Raw genomic sequence first — 22,003 nt, forward strand, 5'->3', positions numbered from 1 at the left:
GCTCTATGAAAATATCCGACAAAATTCAGGCATTCTCTGAAAAACGAGACAAACTTCAGACACTGTGAAAATAAGCGACGAACTTCAGACATTCTCTGAAAATAAGCGGCAAACCTCAGACATTCTCTGAAAAGACAAACTTCAGACATTCTCTGAAAACAAGAGACAAACTTCAGAAACTCTCTGAAAACAAGCAACAACTTCAGATATTCTCTGAAAATCAGCGACAAACTTCAGACATTCTCTGAAAATAAGTGCCAAACTTCAGGCATTTACTGAAAACAAGAGGCAGACCTCACACATTCTCGGAAAACAAGCGACAAACTTCGGACATTCTCTGAAAATATACAACAAACTTCAGACACTGAAAATAAGCGATGAACTTCAGACTCTCTGAAAATAAGCGACAAACTTGACTCACTGAAAATGAGTAGAAAAAAGTGACAAACTTCAGACATTCCCTGAAAACAAGCGACAAGCTTCAGGCGTTTTCTGAAAATAAGCGACAAACTTCACACATTCTCTGAAAGTAAGTGGCAAACTTCAGACGCTCTCTGAAAATAAGTGACAAACTTCAAACATTCTCTGAAAATGAGTGACAAACTTCAGACATTCTCTGAAAATAAGCGACAAAATTAAGACATTCATTGAAAAAACAAGAGACAAACTTCAGACATTCTTTGAGAATAGGCAAAAAACCTCAGACACTCTGAAAATAAGCGACAAACTTCAGACATTCTCTGAAAATAAGCGACAAACTTCAGACATTCTCTGAAAATAAGCGACAAACTTCAAATATACTCTTGATAATTAACAACAAATCCAACAGACGCCTCTCCCTACTAGACTACATCAAGGGAAACCAAAATAATGTTTTCTTACAAGAGGATTATATATATATCGGTGAGGGGGAAGAGACATGGTGATGAGCCAAAATCATATGAGAGAGAGAGAGAGAGAGAGAGAGAGAGAGAGAGAGAGAGAGAGAGAGAGAGAGAGAGAGAGAGAGAGAGAGAGAGAGAGAGAGAGTTGGCACACCCAGGAATCTCGTGCCAAGCATCAGGAGGGCAAAGATTCTTCACTGCCGACACCCTCTTGTACACAAGCAATACCAACCTACCTACCTCTCTCTCATTCTCTCTCTCTCTCTCCCCTTTAAACTGGGAGAGAACTCTCTCTTCGTTTCACTAAAGAAACCCAGGAAGGAGAGAGAGAGAGAGAGAGAGAGAGAGAGAGAGAGAGAGAGAGAGAGAACAAACGACACTTATAAGCTAAACTTTGGAATATAGAGAAATGTATGAAAAAATGGCCTATAACTGCTGTGGTGGTATTGAGAGAGAGAGAGAGAGAGAGAGAGAGAGAGAGAGAGAGAGAGAGAGAGAGAGAGAGAGAGAGAGAGAGAGCAGAAGAAAAAGAATTTTATCAATGGGTAAATACTTCTTTCTCGTTAAAATATTCTCGTGGTTTTCTAAAATGCTCACCCAAACTCACAATACTTTCATTTGAAAAACACAATGAAAAACAATGGGGATGAACAACCTCCAGCCGGTTATATTAGGGATGAACAACCTCCAGTTATATTAACATCAATACGACGGATACATTAGCCCCCTGACACCCCACCCCCCAAAACCCTGCCCAACGCAGGAGGCATGCATAATTGTGTTGCGTCACCACATTGCCTTAAACAAGGCCCCATTTTTTGGTTGGGAATGGTAGAGCCGTCAGTGCACCTCACGCGGTACACTGTAGGCATTACTTAAGGTTCTTTGCAGCGTCCCTTCCTTAGGCCCCTAACTGCAATCCCTTTACTGTACCTCCATTCATATTCTCTTTTTTCCACCTGAATTTCCACCTTCTCCTAACAATTGGTGAGGTTTTCCCCCCTGTTCCGCCTTTCAAATCTTTCTGTTCTCCATTTCCCTTGCAGCGTTGAGTGACCTCATAGGTCCCAGTGCATGACCTTTCGTCTAAATTCTATATTCCATTCCATTCAAAGGAGGACTTGCCTCATTGGCCGAGTATCTGTTGCGGTCAGTAGTTGTGGATGCTAGGATATCTTGTCCCACATAGAATGGAATACAGAACTTAGGTCAAAGGCCAAGCGCTGGGACCTATTAGGTGATTCAGCGCTGAAAGGGAAACTGACAAAACCATTAGCAGTTGCACTTTTGAAACAATCGTTAGAGAGGATGGAAAGTCAGATGGAAGAAAGGGAATATGAACGGAGGTACAGTAACAGGAATGAAAGGGGTTGATCGACGTCATGATATAGACGGTATTTTGTGTTTATATATATATATATATATATATATATATATATATATATATATATATATATATATATATATATATATATATATATATATAGTCTAGTCGAAGAGACGATAGACTAAACGCGCAGCGGTATTCATACTGCGTAGCTAATCCTAGATTATAGCTTAATTTCAACAGGTGTTCACAGATTGGAGCTTAGCTGCTCTCGCTCACTCTCTCTCTCTCTCTCTCTCTCTCTCACACACACACACACACACACACACAACACAACAACACACACAATAACCTTATTACTTATCACCCACTGACACTGTGTTTGTGCGTGTAAAAGGCAAGCATGCTACTATCATCGTCACGGTCACTATTTTTGCCTTCCCCAAGTGAATTGCATATGCACAAATGATCATCCACATTTTTTATAGATATCTTAATTTCACATTATGTAAAAAACAAATATCCTCAAGAATCTGTATACCATAGCTTGTTCTTACACAGGATGTACAATTTATCGTGTATAAAATTTATAATTTTCCTCAAGAATCTGTATACCACAGCTTGTTCTTACACAAGATTTACAATATACCAGGTATAAAATTTATAATTTTCCTCAATAATCTGTGTACCGCAGCAAGTTCTTACACAAGATGTACATTATATCGGGTATAAAATTTAGCATTTTTACAAGAGATCATTCTGTTCTGAGAAATTATATATTCCAAAAACCAAACTGTAGACTTCAGTTTTTAGCCAAGTATTTTGAAAAATAAATTGAACGTGTAAGTAAATGTTACTGCACAGGTTTTAAGGTCTATAGTGGCTGTTTGATTATTATTATTATTATTATTATTATTATTATATATATATATATATAATTACAGTAGATGAAACCTATTCACACGGAACAAGCACATCACAGGGGCCAGTGACTTGAAATTCTTCAAGCTTCCAATGAATGCTGCTTTCAACCTCCCACTGCAGCAGACCCCAAACTGCAGCAGTAATTGATCATGATACAGAGCCACTGATTTTTTTTTTTTTTAACGGCGTGGGAGAGACGCGAACCTGTGACATCTGAGTGGCATGCCACGACACTAACCACTACAGTTTCAACCTGGCCGCAGGAAAGGTGAAGTTAGACACTGAAGAAGACATCCGAGTGGTTCCTTTGAACATTCAAATAACCCAGAACATAACCTTTAGGCTGCCTAAATAAGGGCATACACAATTCTCGGCCCTACCAACTTTAAAAAGTGAACCCGAAGAAGCCTGGGACATCCCTATGACTTTCGTGTACTACATGGGCATGTCCTGGGTACCTATGTAGGTCTACCGGGGGGAGAGGGGGGGGAGGGGGGGTTACCTCCAACGCCTGGTGACAAGTCTGAAAAGATTCTCAGGGCTATTTTTAGAGGGCCCAAGAGCGGAAGTCGCTATACTAGCGCACGTGGTTCTTTCAGGAAACTCTCCAACCACACACGTACAGAGAGAGAGAGAGAGACAGAGAATTAGGCATCATGGCATGACATCACAGTTCTGGTGAATGGCGTCAAATATACACAACCTTGGAAATGTGCAAAACTCTTTAACTATATACATACTGACAACCAATGAGAGAGAGAGAGAGAGAGAGAGAGAGAGAGAGAGAGAGAGAGAGAGAGAGAGAGAGAGAGACTCATATTCTAACAATAATTATCGATCATATTTGACACCAGTATACAAAAGTTAGTCAAATTTCCTGAGAATTTCTTTCTTGAACTATGTTCACCAATTTTGAGAGAGAGAGAGAGAGAGAGAGAGAGAGAGAGAGAGAGAGAGTCCCTACGGTAGCAAGCCTTCGCAGCGCTGGACATCACCCGTTCATTACAAATGCAGGGAGGGGAGCGGCTGAATAGCAACAAAAGCTCGGGCTTTTACGCGCGCATGCGCGCTTTCCCAAAAGCTCGCAAAAGGTCTCCCGGTTATCTGCTGGCCCCTTTCCATCATTTATTAAATGCTCTTTTTAACTCGAAGGCTTTTCCAGGCACGGATGGCGCAGATAAACCGCGATAAAGCCGAAACAATGACGGCCCTTTCAGGAGCACCGGACGCCATGATTTGCGACCCAGGCTGCATTTTCCCGAGATGTAATCGAGTCCGGGACCTTTTCCTGATAAAAGCGGGACGCCATGTCTTGAAAACTAAGCGTAGATTTTTCTTGAAAATAATCTCATTGTTTCCCACACCCAAAATACTCTTAAGATACTAATCTAACCTAACTTAACCTAACCTAACCTACCATAATCTCCTAACCTAATCTAGGGGCATGGCCAAAAAAACCGGGGATGGTGCAATACTAGCATACATCTCAGGAATTTGCGACCGGGGCCACAAAAAAAAACCTTCTTTTTGGGGATGAGGTTATTAGCCCACCACCCAATTATAATGCAGTCACGGTAAACTAGCTTTGACAGACGGTCATCCATCCGAGAAATGACCAGAGCCACTGATGATACCGGATAAATGGATAACGACCCACTTCTTAGATCAACAGAGACTGGTGCCATGGTGGCCTAAGTTGTTGGCACCTATAGTGGTGCCAGATGCACGATCATGGCTAACCTTAACCTTAAATAAAAGTAAAAACTACTGAGGAGGCTAGAGGACTGCAATTTGGTATGTGATGATTGGAGGGTGGATGATCAACACACCAATTTGCAACCCTCTAGCCTCAGTAGTGTTTAAGACCTGAGAGCGGACAGACAAACAGTCATCTCAATAGTTTTCCTTTACAGAAAAGGAAAATCTGCAAGGTCACTAAACATGACTATCTGAATTTCTATCTATTCGGTTTTATTGCAGCGGGATCTGTTTGGCAAGAGCGTGAATTCCAAGCTGCACATTCAGGCCAAAGTCAGCTCTACCTCGGAATTACTCAATGGTGCTAGGATGCAATTCCTCGTCAAGGTGATTCTGTTGGAATTCCAATGATTTGTGGCAATTTACATAATTTTCCGTAAGGTACATTCAAATGTTACTTGTACGAGTCACTTCCTGATTTGGGACTTCATTCCAAATTCTCAGGTCAGTTTATATTTTCAGTTCCCTTCTGTGAGTCAATCTCTGGGTCAGAATTAATTCTTTATCCATAATAATAAAATCTGAGTGGATCGTTCTTGTTTGTCCACCCCGGGGGAAGCCGGGGTATGTAGGGGATCAGGAGGGTAGGGGAGACATAACACATCCACCCTCCTCCTGCAAACCTGTTTGTCCATCCCGGGTGGGGGCGGGGTAGGTAAGGGATTGGGATGGTAGGGGTGACATGAAGGGCAGCGCTGGGTTACAGCTCAGCGTAGCACGCGCCATCAAGCTCTTATTAAAATATTAGATATTCCTGACAAACATCTAGTTTTCCAAAGTCCACAAACATCAGTACTCCACAAGATACAGTTTCCTGTAATCAAGTTTTACATATAGTTAGGCTTGGTGGTGTAATAAGGCAGACACTAACTAGTGTCTTCTGATCAGCATGGGCTTGATCCTAACCTGGTGGAGAATTTGCAATTGATTTCCTTTCGGATTTCAAACCTTCCTGTACAACTGCCCTACAGAGTATTAAGAGAAACGTTATCTATGAAGTCATGGTGATCATTATAACTAATAGATTCATCAGACTAATCGATCGACTCTTATATACTCGAGGAAACTCTAAGCAACTGATTAATGTATCGAAAACCTTTGAACTAAAGGAGAGGACGGCTGCTCACTTTCTGATAAGGTTCGCATCACTGGTCATCCCTTGTAGACTTACCGGGAGGAAACCTTTAGAATTCTCGTTCATCTTCCGCTTCTCCACTACCAAAGAACACTACAATCACTAACTCTGCAGGTTTACTACAGTCAGACAATATCTGAGGATGCTCTGCCATTGGGAAAGCTTCACCCACTCAATGGAGTTAAGAAAGCTTCACCCACCCACTGGAGTTAGGAAAGCTTCACCCACCCACTGGAGTGAAGAAAGCTTCACCCACCCACTGGAGTGAAGAAAGTTTCACCCACCCACTGGAGTTAAGAAAGCTTTACTTACCCACTGGAGTTAAGAAAGCTTCACCCACCCACTGGAGTTAAGAAAGCTTCACCCACCCACTAGAGTTAAGAAAGCTTCACCCACCCACTGGAGTTAAGGAAGCTTCACCCACCCACCGGAGTTAAGAAACTCCAGACATCCATTTTGAAGTCAAAGTCATCTTCCACTTCAGAACAAAACCACGTACACTTATTTTTCCACTTAAAAAGAACTGGGTCAAATTTCATATGATGGATCTTTCCTAGATAGTGACCCCTAAGGGTTTACGGGGGATCGTTATCTAGGACTAATATTTCCTGGGGGTCATTATCCTAATGATATTTACAGGGACCTTTCCCAGACAGTGACTTCCAAGGGTTTTTGGGGGTCGTTATCTAGGACTAATATTTCCTGGGGGTCATTATCTTTATGATATTTACAGTCTTTTGTTCAAGTTTTTACGGTTATCCCCAACCGGCTTGTATTAAACATGCCGCAGAGGTGGATACGTACCGGGTTAAAACGCTCTGGGGTCACTATCTATGAAAGATCCCATATGACTACACACTGGAGAAGATTTTATATCTAACATCAATGCTGGAGGGAAAAAGCACAGCATTGTGCGTAGAACAGAACCAATGAAACCGTTTGCACACATTCATATGAGATCAGCTATATATGGCCCAAACTTTCAAAGATAAGCTCCAAAAATTAATCATATCATAAGCTAAAGTTAGAAATTGCCAAATGAATAACTCAAAAACATGGCTTTTTTCATTTTCTGAAAAGAAAACTATTGTTCCGGCTTTGTCTGTCCGTCTGCACTTTTTCTGTCCGCCCTAAGATCTTAAAAACTACTGAGGCTAGAGGGCTGCAAATTGGTATGCTCATCATCCACCCTCCAGTCATCAAACATACCAAATTGCAGCTCTCTAGCCTCAGTAGTTTTTATTTTATTTAAGGTTAAAGTTAGTCATAATCGTGAGTCTGGCAACGATATAAGACAGGCCACCACCGGGCCGTGGTTAATGTTTCATGGGCCGCGGCTCATACAGCATCATACTGGGACCACCGAAAGAAAATTCTATTATTGGTGGCTTTGATTATAAGCTGTGCAGAAAACTCGGTGTCTTCGGCGCTTGTTTTACTTCTTTAGTTTTAAGTCAACTTTGACGCTCGTCTATTAAAATATGAAGCTATAGAAAACAAGTTGAATTTACTGTGGGAGAAGCGTCACCACTTAGAACCTGCAGGCAGAGCACAGCTGCAGGAGTCAATTCTGCAAGAACGGAGGGTATTGAAATTATTAATAGCTGGCACACAGAGAACGCTACTCACTACTGAATCCGGGTAGATTACGGAATATCCAAGGAGAGAGAGAGAGAGAGAGAGAGAGAGAGAGAGAGAGAGAGAGAGAGAGAGAGAGAGAGAGAGATTCCACAAAGGTTACTCACTAGTGAACTTGGGAAGACACTCAGTGATATCGGGGAGAATATCCAAGGAGAGAGAGAGAGAGAGAGAGAGAGAGAGAGAGAGAGAGAGAGAGAGAGAGAGAGAGAGAGATTCCACAAAGGTTACTCACTATTGAACTGGGGAAGACTCTGAGGAATATCCAGGGAATGCAGGGAGGGGAAGAGATCCACCTGCGGAGGACCTGCAAACATGCACCAGGAAAAGGCTCCCTCACACGCACACTAACCACCCACAAACTACCACCACCACCGCCGCCACTCAAAACCTCACAAGGTGTGAGGAGGGCCCGGGTGGGAGGCTGCTGTAGAAAGGGTGTCGAGACAGTGCCCTCTAGAGGAGAAGAAGAGGCGACGTTTGAGGTGCAGTGCCAAAGCTAATTGATGGCACTGGGGTGGGTGGGTGGGTGGGTGGGTGAGTGGGGGAGGGGGGGAGGGGCAGGCGAGAGGTGCCAGCCGGTAAATGCTCACCTCACCTCAACCTTTTCATACACACATACTCACTCACTCACTCACTCTCTCTTCCTTATCAGAGCCATAGCACTTGCCTTCCAAAATTTCCTCTAATTACACCCAAATTGCTCTCTCTCTCTCTCTCTCTCTCTCTGTGGTTACTCACGCTGCTCAAAGCCACACTCATCACCTGCTTCTCCTTACCGTAATGGCAAACCGTTTCATCTCAAGTCCACCGCGATACAGAACATAACGACACTGCCTGTGAGCCTGTATTTTCCCATCACAGACACGAACTCTTTCTCAACTCCCGGAGTTCTAAATGACTTAGCCATAGCAAGGGAGCCGACTTTAGGAAGTCTAGGTTAGGTTTTCACAGGGAAAGGAGAAGCAATTAGCCGGTTTTTTTACCCCTTTGACTTAGTCGACTGATTGAACTGAAGCAGCCGATTTGAATTCTGTTCTTTTTACATGTGTGATATATATATATATATATATATATATATATATATATATATATATATATATATATATATATATATATATATATATATATATATATTTATACATCAGGATTCATCTACATCCAACGTTTCGGTAGTTTCAAAAGAGGCACTGACAGTTCAAGCTGTCTCCGTATGTATTTTTACACTTTCATTAAAAAAATGAAAAGTAACATAATGAAGACATCTTTGTCTCCGGTGTGTGGTTGCAAAGACTGTCCCCCTCAACCCCCCAGGACCCCCGCGAAGGAGGAGCCAAGGGCAATATCCCCATCAGTTTCGCGGGAAAAATGAAGTGTTGCCAAGTCGTTGCAAAAATTCTGAGCGGGAAAATGTTGCCAAGTTCCTCAGAAAACTTTCTGAATCAAGATGACTGCCAGAGATGCTTTTCTAGACTTTGTTCCACAAACTCCCAAAGATGTATTAGTGTTGTGGCTCAACATCAAACTCCTGAAGATGTATTTGTGCTTGTGGTTCAACATCAGTCCCTCTGTGAAACAATCATTTGACTGATGGAATACAGAACTTGAGCCAGAGGCCAAGCCCTGGGACCTGTGAGGCCATTCAGCGCTGGAAGGGAAATTGAATGTAGGGAGGTTTTACAGGTGTAACAGGAGGAAAAACTTTTGCAGCTGCACTATGAATCAACTGTCAGAGAGGACTGAAGAAAGTCAGATGGAAGAAAGAGACTATGAAAGGAGGTACGGTAAAAGGAATGAAAGGGGTTATAGCGGCTAGGGGCCTATGGAAGGGAAGCTGCAAAGGCCTTTAAGTAATGCCTACAGTGCACCATGTGAGGTGCACAGACGGCACTATCCCCCTACGGGGAACAATCATTTTAAATATCGACACTTCTCAGCTTCTACTCAAATGTGGGACCAGTATATTGGTTCCAAATCCGGAATGCCAAGACAAGTGTCTGTGTGTGTGTATGTGTGTGTGTTTGTGTGTCATTTATAAGAATTAAGGTCAAAAATACAATTATATTACTTACACATTTTGCAAATACAAGGGCACACACACTGAACATAACCATTTTCAGTTACACAATAAATATTGGTTTTCATTTCAGAAAGAAAGGGTACATACCTCACCACCCAAACCAAACACAAATATGCAAAGGATTAAATGGAATGACTTCAAAGGCATATTAATAAAAACCCAAAAAAAAAAAAAAAACAAGTAAAAATTCGCAGAAGTTTCTGCGGCGCAATCGAGTTTTCTGTACAGCCGCTACAGGATATAATCAAGGCCGCCGAAAACAGATCTGTCCTTCGGTGGTTTCGGTATAAAGCTGTATGAGCCGTGGCCCATGAAACTTTAACCACGGCCCGGTGGTGGCCTAACCCATATCACTGCCAGAAGCACAGGGCTTTAACATTAAATAGAATAAAAACTGCACCGGCTAGAGGGCTGCAATTTGGCGTCTGAATATTCAACATGCCAATTTGCAGCCCTCTAGCCTCAGTGTTTTTTAAGATCTGAGGGCGGACAGACAAAGCCATCTCTATAATAGTTTTCTTCTACAGAAAACTAAAAATCGACTAAAACGCAAAAAATATCAAGAGGAAAGTGTGTGAGAAGGTAGACAAACCTACAAGAAAACGTGTTGCAAAAAAGGTGCACCAGAAAATAATGCACAAAACACGAGGTCTCCCTCGTCACCACCATCATCATCCGGTGGGATTCGGAGGCTCACGGCAGAGATGGAGAAGTTAATAGATATATATCTCCAGGGATCAACATTACTCCAACCAAGGAAAGTATCAAGAAGAAGAAGAAGAAGAAGAAGAAGAAGAAGAAGAAGAAGAAGAAGAAGAAGAAGAAGAAGAAGAAGAAGAAGAAGAAGTCCTTTTAAAACCAGGACCCAAAAGAAGATGGGGAAAATATTAAGAGAAAATACGACCAAACCTCTTTTTCTAGAATGGCGCTGAATTCGAGAGAAAATCTGACAGGTGATGCTATAGAGAGGCAGTTCTTTTAAAACCGGCACCGATAAGATGGGAAAATATTAACAGAAAATACGACAAAACTCTTTTTCCAGAATGGTACTCAATTCGAGAGTGACTGATTGATTATGTCTATTAAAACTGGCGTCACAGCATCTACAGTAGGTTATTGACGCCGTGATAAATTTAAAACTAAGAATAAATATACAAGTTTAACATAGAATTTCACATAAAAATATCTAAACATGTATGTATATATATATATATATATATATATATATATATATATATATATATATATATATATATATATATATATATATATATATATATATATATATATATATATATATATACACATTTCACAAGGGCATGCACGGAAACGTTCCCAACTCAATGCACAAAACACAAGTAATTAAACCACCTGACGCGGAAAGAAAATCCACAAAAAAATAAAAAATACAGATAAAAACCCAAAATGCAGAGAACAAAAGCATACGGGAAAAATAAATTAAGTTTAGTATAGTAAATATATGGAAAAAATAAATTAAGTTCATTAAGAAAATGGAAAAACAAATTTGAAAACGAGCAAACTCAGGAAAACACCAAGTAACCAAGAAATGTAAAAATACACATAAAAAAACACATAAAAAAACACAAGAGGGGGAATAAAGATAAAAGGACGAGAGGAAAATAAAACACATACTCCTAAACACTAGAGAGAGAAATAAAAACAGCAATAAAGAGGAGAAGAGAAAGTCCTTCCTAAAGGAGACTAAAATTATTTCTGGCTATTTGGAGCAAAATGAAGCCTCGGTCGCCTCCGAGATAAACTCTGCGGTACTCGCCCGAAACATTTCACCTTCCCTTGTTCATTATTATTTTTTATTTTAATAATAATTCAAGAATTATCAAAATATATATATATATATATATATATATATATATATATATATATATATATATATATATATATATATATATAAATATTTTATTATTATTATCATCATTAAAGGAAAAGACTTGAAGATTATTATTATATATTATTATTAAAGGAACACACTTGAATATTATTATTATTATTATTATTAGAAGAAATTAATTATTATTATTAAAAGAAGAAATGTCTAACCTGAATATTATTATTATTATTATTAAATGAAGCAATGTCTAACCTGAAGATTATTTTTATCTTATTTTTTTTGCATCTCAGTTATCCTCACAATTCGATGTTTCTGGGTGTTTTTCTTATGGCTTCTAGTTTTTCCAGGTTCCAGGGATCTTGGGATTTCATCCTGCCACCATCACTTTTCTCACAGGGATCTTGGGATGTTTCTGAGTAGCGCACTCTTCCAGGGATCTTGGGATCGTTCTTCTGCATGAGTCCTGAAGTTACTTCGGCTTCTAGTTTTTCCAGGCTCCTTTCCAGGGATCTTGGGATCGTTCTTCTGCATGAGTCCCCCGTTTTTCCAGGCTCCAGGGATCTTGGGATCGTTCTTCTGCATGAGTCCTGGAGCTACTTCGCATCCGGCTTTTCCAGGCTCCTTTCCAGGGATCTTGGGATCGTTCTTCTGCATGAGTCCCGGAGCTCCAGGCTCCTTTCCAGGGATCTTGGGATCGCATCCGGCTTCTAATTTTTCCAGGCTCCTTTCCAGGGATCTTGGGATCGTTCTTCTGCATGAGTCCCGGAGCTACTTTGGATTCTAGTTTTTCCAGGCTCCTTTCCAGGGATCTTGGGATCATTCTTCTGCATGAGTCCCGGAGGCTTTTCCAGTTTTTCCAGGCTCCTTTCCAGGGATCTTGGGATCGTTCTTCTGCATGAGTCCCGGAGCGCATCCGGCTTTTCCATCCATGGCTTCTAGTTTTTCCAGGCTCCTTTCCAGGGATCTTGGGATCGTTCTTCTGCATGAGTCCCGGAGCTACTTTGGCATCTAGTTTTTCCAGGCTCCTTTCCATCTTGGGGGATCTTGGGATCGTTCTTCTGCATGAGTCCAGGAGCTGGGATCGTTCTTCTGCAGTCCTGGGCTACTTGGCTTCTAGTTTTTCCAGGCTCCTTTCCAGGGATCTTGGGATCGTTCTTCTGCATGAGTCCCGGAGCTACTTGGCTTCTAGTTTTTCCAGGTGTCCACGGATCTTGGGATCGTTCTTCTGCATGAGTCCCAAGCTTCTTTTCCAGGCTCCTTTCCAGGGATCTTGGGATCGTTCTTCTGCATGAGTCCTGGAGCTACTTTTCATGAGTCCTGGAGCTTCTAGCTTTTTTCCAGGCTCCTTTCCAGGGATCTTGGGATCATTCTTCTGCATGAGTCCCGGAGCTAGTTTTTCAGGCTTCTAGTTTTTCCAGGCTCCTTTCTAGTTTTTCCAGGGATCTTGGGATCGTTCTTCTGCATGAGTCCCGGAGCTACTTCGGCTTCTAGTTTTTCCAGGCTCCTTTCCAGGGATCTTGGGATCGTTCTTCTGCATGAGTCCTGGAGCTACTTCGGCTTCTAGTTTTTCCAGGCTCCTTTCCAGGGATCTTGGGATCGTTCTTTTGCATGAGTCCCGGAGCTACTTTTGGCTTCTAGTTTTTCCAGGCTCCTTTCCAGGGATCTTGGGATCGTTCTTCTGCATGAGTCCCTGGAGCTACTTCTGCTTTTAGTTTTTCCAGGCTCCTTTCCAGGGATCCGTTCTTCTGCATGAGTCCTGGAGCTACTTCTTTCTAGTTTTTCCAGGCTCCTTTCCAGGGATCTTGGGATCGTTCTTCTCTGAGCAGTTTTTCCAGGTCCTGGATCTTGGGAGCTGCATGAGTCCTGTCGGCTTCAAGTTTTTCCAGGCTCCTTTCCAGGGATCTTGGGATCGTTCTTCTGCATGAGTCCTGGAGCTACTTTGGCTTCTAGTTTTTCCAGGCTCCTTTCCAGGGATCTTGGGATCGTTCTTCTGCATGAGTCCTGGAGCTCTTCTTCTATTTTTCCAGGCTCCTTTCCAGGGATCTTGGGATCGTTCTTCTGCACGAGTCCTGGAGCTACTTTGGCTTCTAGTTTTTCCAGGCTCCTTTCCAGGGATCTTGGGATCGTTCTTCTGCACGAGTCCTGGAGCTACTTTGGCTTCTAGTTTTTCCAGGCTCCTTTCCAGGGATCTTGGGATCGTTCTTCTGCATGAGTCCTGGAGCTACTTCGGCTTCTAGTTTTTCCAGGCTCCTTTCCAGGGATCTTGGGATCGTTCTTCTGCATGAGTCCTGGAGCTACTTTGGATTCTAGTTTTTCCAGGCTCCTTTCAGGGATCTTGGGATCTTGCATGGAGCTACTTCTAGTTTTTCCAGGCTCCTTTCCAGGGATCTTGGGAGTCCTGAGAGCTACTTTCGGCTTCTAGTTTTTCCAGGCTCCTTTCCAGGGATCTTGGGATCGTTCTTCTGCATGAGTCCTGGAGCTACTTTGGCTTCTAGTTTTTCCAGGCTCCTTTCCAGGGATCTTGGGATCGTTCTTCTGCATGAGTCCTGGAGCTACTTCGGCTTCTAGTTTTTCCAGGCTCCTTTCCAGGGATCTTGGGATCGTTCTTCTGCATGAGTCCTGGAGCTACTTCGGCTTCTAGTTTTTCCAGGCTCCTTTCCAGGGATCTTGGGATCGTTCTTCTGCATGAGTCCAGGAGCTACTTCGGCATCTGGTTTTTCCAGGCTCCTTTCCAGGGATCTTGGGATCATTCTTCTGCACGAGTCCTGGAGCTATTTCGGCATCTGGTTTTTCCAGACTCCTTTCCAGATCTTGGGATTTTTCCAGGCTGGAGCCTTTTCTGGTTTTGCCAGGGATCTTGGGATCTTGGGATCATTCTTCTGCATGAGTCCTGGAGCTACTTCGGCATCTGGTTTTTCCAGACTCCTTTCCAGGGATCTTGGGATCGTTCTTCTGCATGAGTCCTGGAGCTACTTTGGCATCTGGTTTTTCCAGGGATCTTGGGATCATTCTTTCCAGGCTTTGGCATCTGGTTTTTCCAGGGATCTTGGGATCATTCTTCTGCATGAGTCCTGGAGCTACTTTGGCATCTGGTTTTTCCAGGGATCTTGGGATCATTCTTCTGCATGAGTCCTGGAGCTACTTCGGCATCTGGCTTTTCCAGGCTCCTTTCCAGGGATCTTGGGATCGTTCTTCTGCATGAGTCCCGGAGCTTCTTCGGCTTCTAGTTTTTCCAGGCTCCTTTCCAGGGATCTTGGGATTGTTCTTCTGCATGGATCCTGGAGCTACTTCGGCTTCTAGTTTTTCCAGGCTCCTTTCCAGGGATCTTGGGATCATTCTTCTGCATGAGTCCTGGAGCTACTTCGGCATCTGGTTTTTCCAGGTTCCTTTCCAGGGATCTTGCCTCGTGTTCCTATGATTATGGGTACAATATCCACTGGCATATTCCATATCCTTCTGATTTCGATTTTCAGGTCTTGATACCTATCAGTTTTTTATCTTTCTTTCTCATCTACTCTGGTGTCCCATGGTACTGCGACACCAGTGAGTGATACTTTCTTCTTGATTTTGTTAATCAACGTCACGCCTGGGCTATTGGCACGTATTATTATTATTATTATTATTATTATTATTATTATTATTATTATTATTATTATTATTATTATTATTATTGTTGTTGTTCAATATCCTATACCTAAAATAAAACCACATCAAAATCCCAGTAAAGTTCAGCAGAAATACAAATTCACAAACCAAAGTGACAGATAGAAAAGACACGCAGAATGCATACGTACATAATATATAATATATACAGTATATATTATATAATACAGATATACACACACACATATACACCTTTTTGGAGACATAACGTATCAGACATATACACACACACACACACACATATACACCTTTTTGGAGACATAACATATCCGACATTTTAAAATTATATTTACCATCAGTTGATGGAGTGGGATTTTGAGGTGGAATAAGCAGGCATTGGTCGGCAAAATGTTCTAGAAGCTTGGAACGTTTACTGAATACCAGTAAAGTAAGTGAAGCTAGCTGTCGCAGAGCAGCCATAATCACAGAAGGTATAAATAGATGGCTGACATTTATAGTGTCTTCTTCAGGAGCACAAAGGTATCATTCTGTATAACCCCTAGCTGGAACCCCTCCGTTAATATTCTCTTTCTTCCATCTTACTTTCCTCAACCCTCTACTAACAACTGATTCATAGTGCAACTGATTTGAGGTTTTCCTCCTGTCACACCTTTCAAACCTTTTACTGTCAATTTCCATTTCAGCGCTGAATAACCTTATAGGTCCCAGCGCTTGGCCTTTGGCCTAAATTCTATATTCAACTCAACTCACCATTCGTTATAGAGACACAAGATAGATGGATGACATTTGAGCTGAATTGTGCATTGTTCAATTTCCTGAACACAAATGCGGTCTTTGCTGGTCCGCATGTATTGTCTGTGCACTCGTGTGCAACTGCGTGCGTGCGTGTGCGCATGCACACTCAATCACTACTTACATAAGGCTGTATAGAGCGCTTAAAAAGAAAAATCCTCATAGTTGTGGTTAGCTGGGAGGCTCCTGGTACAGAGAGAGCTTAGGGACGGCTGTGTGATGGGGGGGTGGTTCCCCCCATGTAGGGGGTAACCCAACTCAGGGTATTGATCGCTGGGTAACGGGCGGTGGCTGGGTCCTCCCTAAGCCACCCGCCCCCCCTCCCATACCACTCCCTGTGTTTGGGTTATGCGATTGTACGCGCTGCGTGCGCATAGATACGTTCATTTTTTTTTTAATGGAAATTTTCCGTGGATTTTCTCTTTATCATGAGGTTTTTACTGGGAACGTGAAGCAGTACATAGTCTCTCTCTCCCTCTCTCTCTCTCGTTAACATAAACACTCAACAGTACATTTGTACACACACACCTTCTCCTGGTCGAATCTACGCACATAAGAATTTTTCTCACAGGGTCCAAACTACACCGGATTATATTTCCTAAATCCTTTAAATACACTCCAAGAGCACCTTGGGTATTCCTACATGTATCACATAAACCCGCCCACACACGCATCCATGTAGAATAAGTCCCCGCATGAGCATACTGGTATCAGATTCCTAGGAATAATTGTTAGCTCTTATATATACACACGCAATTCCAAGCTGTCCGCTGGTATGGTGGTTAGTGTCGTGGCATGCCACTCAGATGTTATGAGTTCGGGATGAAAAATCACTGGCTCTGTGTCATGATCAGTTACTGCTGCAGTGTTTGGGGTGTCTGCTGCGGTGGGAGGTTGGGAGCTTAAAGAATTTAAAGTCAGTGGCCACTTTGTTGTGCTTGGTCCGTGTGAATAGGTTTCATCTACTGAAATAATCGATGATGATAATCTGTCCCGAATTCCAGAGTGGTGTGGCCAAGAGCTCTACCAGAGGTTTCATGACATGGACGACCCCCGAAAACCCTTTTGGGGGGGTTGGGGGGTCGAGGCAGGTCACGTATGTATGCATTCTGCATTTCTTTTCTATCTATGATAAAAACGAACCTCATTTTACAATGCTTGGTTTTTCGAACCCGATAACTCGCGATCAATTAACCCATTACATAAATCCATTACCTAATAATCATCCCACGCCATAGATCCATTAACCTAATCAACCAACCCATATATATGACGGCCCTATTCACTCATACCAACACTTTTACATTTATCTAATCTTCTCTTTAATAATAAAATCCGAGTGGATCTTTCTTGTTTGTCCGCCCCAGGTGAAGGCGGGGTAGGTAGGAGATCGGGAGGGTAGGGGAGACATGACACATCCACCCTCCTCCTGCAAACCTGTTTGTCCGCCCTGGTGTGGGAGGGGTAGGTAGGGGATTGGAAGGGTAGGGGAGACATGACACATCCACCCTCTTCCTGCAAACCTGTTTGTCCACCCTGGTGTGGAAGGGGTAGGTAGGGGATCGGAAGGGTAGGGGAGACATGACACATCCACCCTCCTCCAGGAAATCTGTTTGTCCGCCCTGGGTGGGGACAGGGTAGGTAGGGGAGATATGACGGGCAGCGCCAGGTTCCAGTGCAGCGTAGCGTGTGCCATCAAGCTTGTAACCAATAATTAACCAATGACGTGGGTCTACTAACTAATATTATTTACTAATAAGACACCCATTACCTGCACCCATTAACTAAGAAAGCCACACTCAATAATCATTAACCAATATAAAAGACAATCAACTTGTTTTCTAAGGTCCAAATCAACTGCCTCAAATCTATCCACTACTTAAAATGAGTTTATATTCTACCCGTTAACCACACAATATATATATGTATATATAAAACCATCCATAATTATTGGTGACTGATAATCCATAGGCAAAGCCCAGCAACCTAGGACTTAACAAGGTCAACAACTGACCCACATTCAATCAGCCAACAGCAACGTTACTAATCAATAAATATCAGTTAGAATTCTACCATTTAGTTAATATTCAACCCATTCACCCAATAATCAAACTCATTTTATATATATATATATATTATATTATATATATATATATATATATATATATATATATATATATATATATATATATATATATATATATATATATATATATATATATATATATATCTTGACTTCAAATTCACACACACGACAAAAAATACCACCATTTCCCTTTGCATCCAAATGCCAGAACGTTCTAATTTCTGACACACGGAAACACCAACTCGCAGCCTTGAATATAAAATGGATAAAAATAGAAAATTTTTGATGACGACAAAAGGCAAAAAGGACTTCATTCACTAGCTGTTGCATCAAAAGGCAGGAATAGCCTGTTTTCGTCAGCAGTAATACAGTAATACAAAGTTTGTTTTTTTTATATACTACAGCTAGGCTATGTATATACCTTTAATCATACTTACCTGTCAGAGAACACGGAACAAGGGTTTACGTGTGTGTGTGTATGTAAAGTATGTATAGTGTGTGTGTGTGTGTATGTATGTATATATATATAATATATATATATATATATATATATATATATATATATATATATATATATATATATATATATATATATATTTATATAAGTATATATATACATAGAAATAAATATATACACACACACACACACACACACATATATATATATATATATATATATATATATATATATATATATATATATATATATGAGGCATGCTTATAGGCATGCTATATATACAGAACTGCACACTTGGGCGCATAACCAAACACTTGCGGAAAACTAGTCAAGCCACCACCGATGCAGCTATCAAATCTACCGCTATATCACGCTATCTATAAACCATCTATCTAGCTATTTCATATATAGATATTCACACCTAAAGCACACACCGCGAACGTGTGCCAAAGAGAGAGAGAGAGAGAGAGAGAGAGAGAGAGAGAGAGAGAGAGAGAGAGAGAGAGAGAGAGAGAGATACATATATACACAATCGTGCATAATTACAATTATATACACCATTACAGGGAATATACACGTCGCAAAATCTTTAGGTTGTTCATCAGTGGTACCAGGCATTTTGAAGAGTGGGCGTTTGTTTGTTTTCAATATTCCTAACGAGTTTCGTTTACGTATATTACAACCTAAAACTCAATACTGCCTTAAAATGGAAGACTGCAGTGTCTGCAAAAATACCAAACTGAGAAAAATGGCAGATACTCCCTTGCCTTGACGCTGATTTTGCAGATACTGCAAATGGGACTCCCTATATACTCGTGGAAAGCACTGAGGAATCATTCTGAAACTGCTGTAACTTGTGTATTAGTGTTTCACTGGGCCAATAGGTGGCATGTCTCAATTTCGACATTTTTGCAGATGCTGCAGTTTTCCAATTTAAGGCAGAATAGCCTTTTGCCTCAAACATAAAGCTCAAGACTGGAATGGAATGGGTGCTAATAAAAAAATCTTGAAGCATGCAAAGCAAATTCAATTTTTTATCATTTGTAAGGGAAACTAGATTTTTAATTTCAAATTCACTTTATATAAAAACTTTCCAGTCAGGACACAAACACTAAAATAAGACACACAATATAAAAAATACAAAAATCAAAATTTTAATCAGCTGATGGGCTTCTTGCTTGATAAATTGCGATAAAAAACTATCCTTCAGACTTTTAATAAAATACAATAAGACATCCAAAAAACACAGTACAAAAAATTGAACGCCAGGTCTCCACGAAATATTTCCAATATATCTGAAAGCTGGCATCAAGGAAATTTTAGCAAAGAATTGATAACTGAATTTACAAAGAAATGAATGATTTCCGGCATGCTTCTGTTGGACAGGGGGTCAAAATAATGCTTGGAAAGTCAATCAATGAAAGCGATAATTATAAAGGTGTCTGCCATGAGTTCCTCTCTCAGCGGACGATGATGGCAGTTGGACAATAGCATTTTCTTCAGGGCAGGGGGGGGGGTTCCGTTAAATGGGGGAGTTTTCCTTGTTAAAGCTATGAAAGTTTCTGGGAGGGGCTTTCCCCTGTTAAATGGAAGTTTTCCTTGTTAAAACTATGAAAGTTTCTGGGAGGGGCTTTCCCCTGTTAAATGGAGGGGGTTTTCCTTGTCAAAACTATGAAAGTTCCAGGGAGGGGCTTTCTCTTTTAAATGGAGGGAGTTTTCCTTGTTAAAACTATGAAAGTTTCTGGGAGGGGCTTTCTCTTTTAAATGTAGGGAGTGTTCCTTTCTAAACTATGAAAGTTTCAGGGAGGGGCTTTCCCCTGTTAAATGGGAGTTTTCCTTGTCAAAACTATGAAAGTTTCAGGGAGGGGCTTTCCTCTTTTAAATGGAGGGAGTGTTCCTTGTTAAAACTATGATGAAAGTTTCAGAGAGGGGCTATCCCCTGTTAAATGGAGGGAGTTTTCCTTGTTAAAACTGAAAATTTCAGGGAGGGGCTTCCCCCTGTTAAATGTAGGAGTTTTCCTTGTTAAAATTATGAAAATTTCAGGGAGGGGCTTTCTCTGTTAAATGTGGAGAGTTTTCCTTGTTAAAACTATGAAAGTTTCTGGGAGGGGCTTTCCCCTGTTAAATGGAGGGAGCTTTCCTTGAAAACTATGATGAAGGTTTCAGGAAGGGACTTTCCCCTGTTAAATTGAGGGAGTTTTCCTTGAAAACTATGATGAAAGTTTCAGGGAGGGGCTTTCCCCTGTTAAATGGAGGGAGTTTTCCTTGAAAACTATGATGAAAGTTTCAGGGAGGGGCTTTCCCCTGTTAAATGGAGGGAGTCTTCCTTGTCAAAACTATGAAAGTTTCTGGGAGGGGCTTTCTCTTTTAAATGGAGGGAGTTTTCCTTGTTAAAACTATGAAAGCTTTCCCTTTTAAATGGAGGGAGTCTTCCTTGTTAAAACTGAAAGTTTCTGGGAGGGCTTTCTCTTTTAAATGGAGGAGTTTTCCTTGTTAAAACTGAAAGTTTCTGGGAGGGGCTTTCTTTTAAATGGAGGAGCTTGTTAAAACTACGAAAGTTTCTGGGAGGGGCTTTTAAATGGAGGGAGTTTTCCTTATCAAAACTATGAAAGTTCCAGGAGGGGCTTTTCTTTTAAATGGTGTGAGTTTTCCTTGTCAAAACCATGAACGTTCCTGGGAGGGGCTTTCTCTTTTAAATGGAGGGAGTTTTCCTTGTTAAAACTATGAAAGTTTCTGGGAGGGGCTTTCTCTTTTAAATGGAGGGAGTTTTCCTTATCAAAACTATGAAAGTTCCAGGGAGGGGCTTTCTCTTTTAAAAGGTGTGAGTTTTCCTTGTCAAAACCATGAACGTTCCAGGGAGGGGCTTTCTCTTTTAAATGGAGGGAGTTTTCCTTGTCAAAACTATGAAAGTTTCAGGGAGGGGCTTTCTCTTTTAAATGGAGGGGGTTTTCCTTGTTAAAACTATGAAAGTTCCAGGGAAGGGCTTTCTCTTTTAAATGGAGGGAGTTTTCCTTGTTAAAACTATGAAAGTTTCAGGGAGGGGCTTTCTCTTTTAAATGGAGGGCGTTTTCCTTGCCAAAACTATGAAAGTTCCAGGGAGGGGCTTTCTCTTTTAAATGGAGGGAGTTTTCCTTGTTAAAACTGAAAGTTTCAGGGAGGGGCTTTCCCCTGTTAAATGGAGGGAGTCTTCCTTGTTAAAACTATGATGAAAATTTCGGGGAGGGGCTTTTGGGGCGGGGCCTTTTCTTCTTAAACTAACGAAAGGCTGAGGGAACGGGAACCTCTTCTATCTTACAAATCGTAAAGCATTTTGAGAAGAGGCACTTCTTATTGAGGGGGTGGGGGCCTGTTCTCTGTTTAAAATGACGAAAGAATGGGGGGGAGGGGCATTTTCGTGACTCGCTGACTGTGTATCTCGATAAAAACAG

The 22,003-nt window shown here is 41.4% G+C and overlaps 1 protein-coding gene across 2 annotated transcripts in view; it reads right to left on the bottom strand.

The window, feature by feature from the left end:
- Positions 1 to 22,003, bottom strand: part of LOC136855830 (reticulon-2-like) — a 140,433-nt gene that overhangs the window by 16,937 nt on the left and 101,493 nt on the right. The gene's annotated exons all lie outside the window — the stretch shown is intronic.

The sequence above is a fragment of the Macrobrachium rosenbergii genome, chromosome 33 (assembly GCF_040412425.1).
Source record: "Macrobrachium rosenbergii isolate ZJJX-2024 chromosome 33, ASM4041242v1, whole genome shotgun sequence".
Lineage (NCBI taxonomy): Eukaryota > Metazoa > Arthropoda > Malacostraca > Decapoda > Palaemonidae > Macrobrachium > Macrobrachium rosenbergii.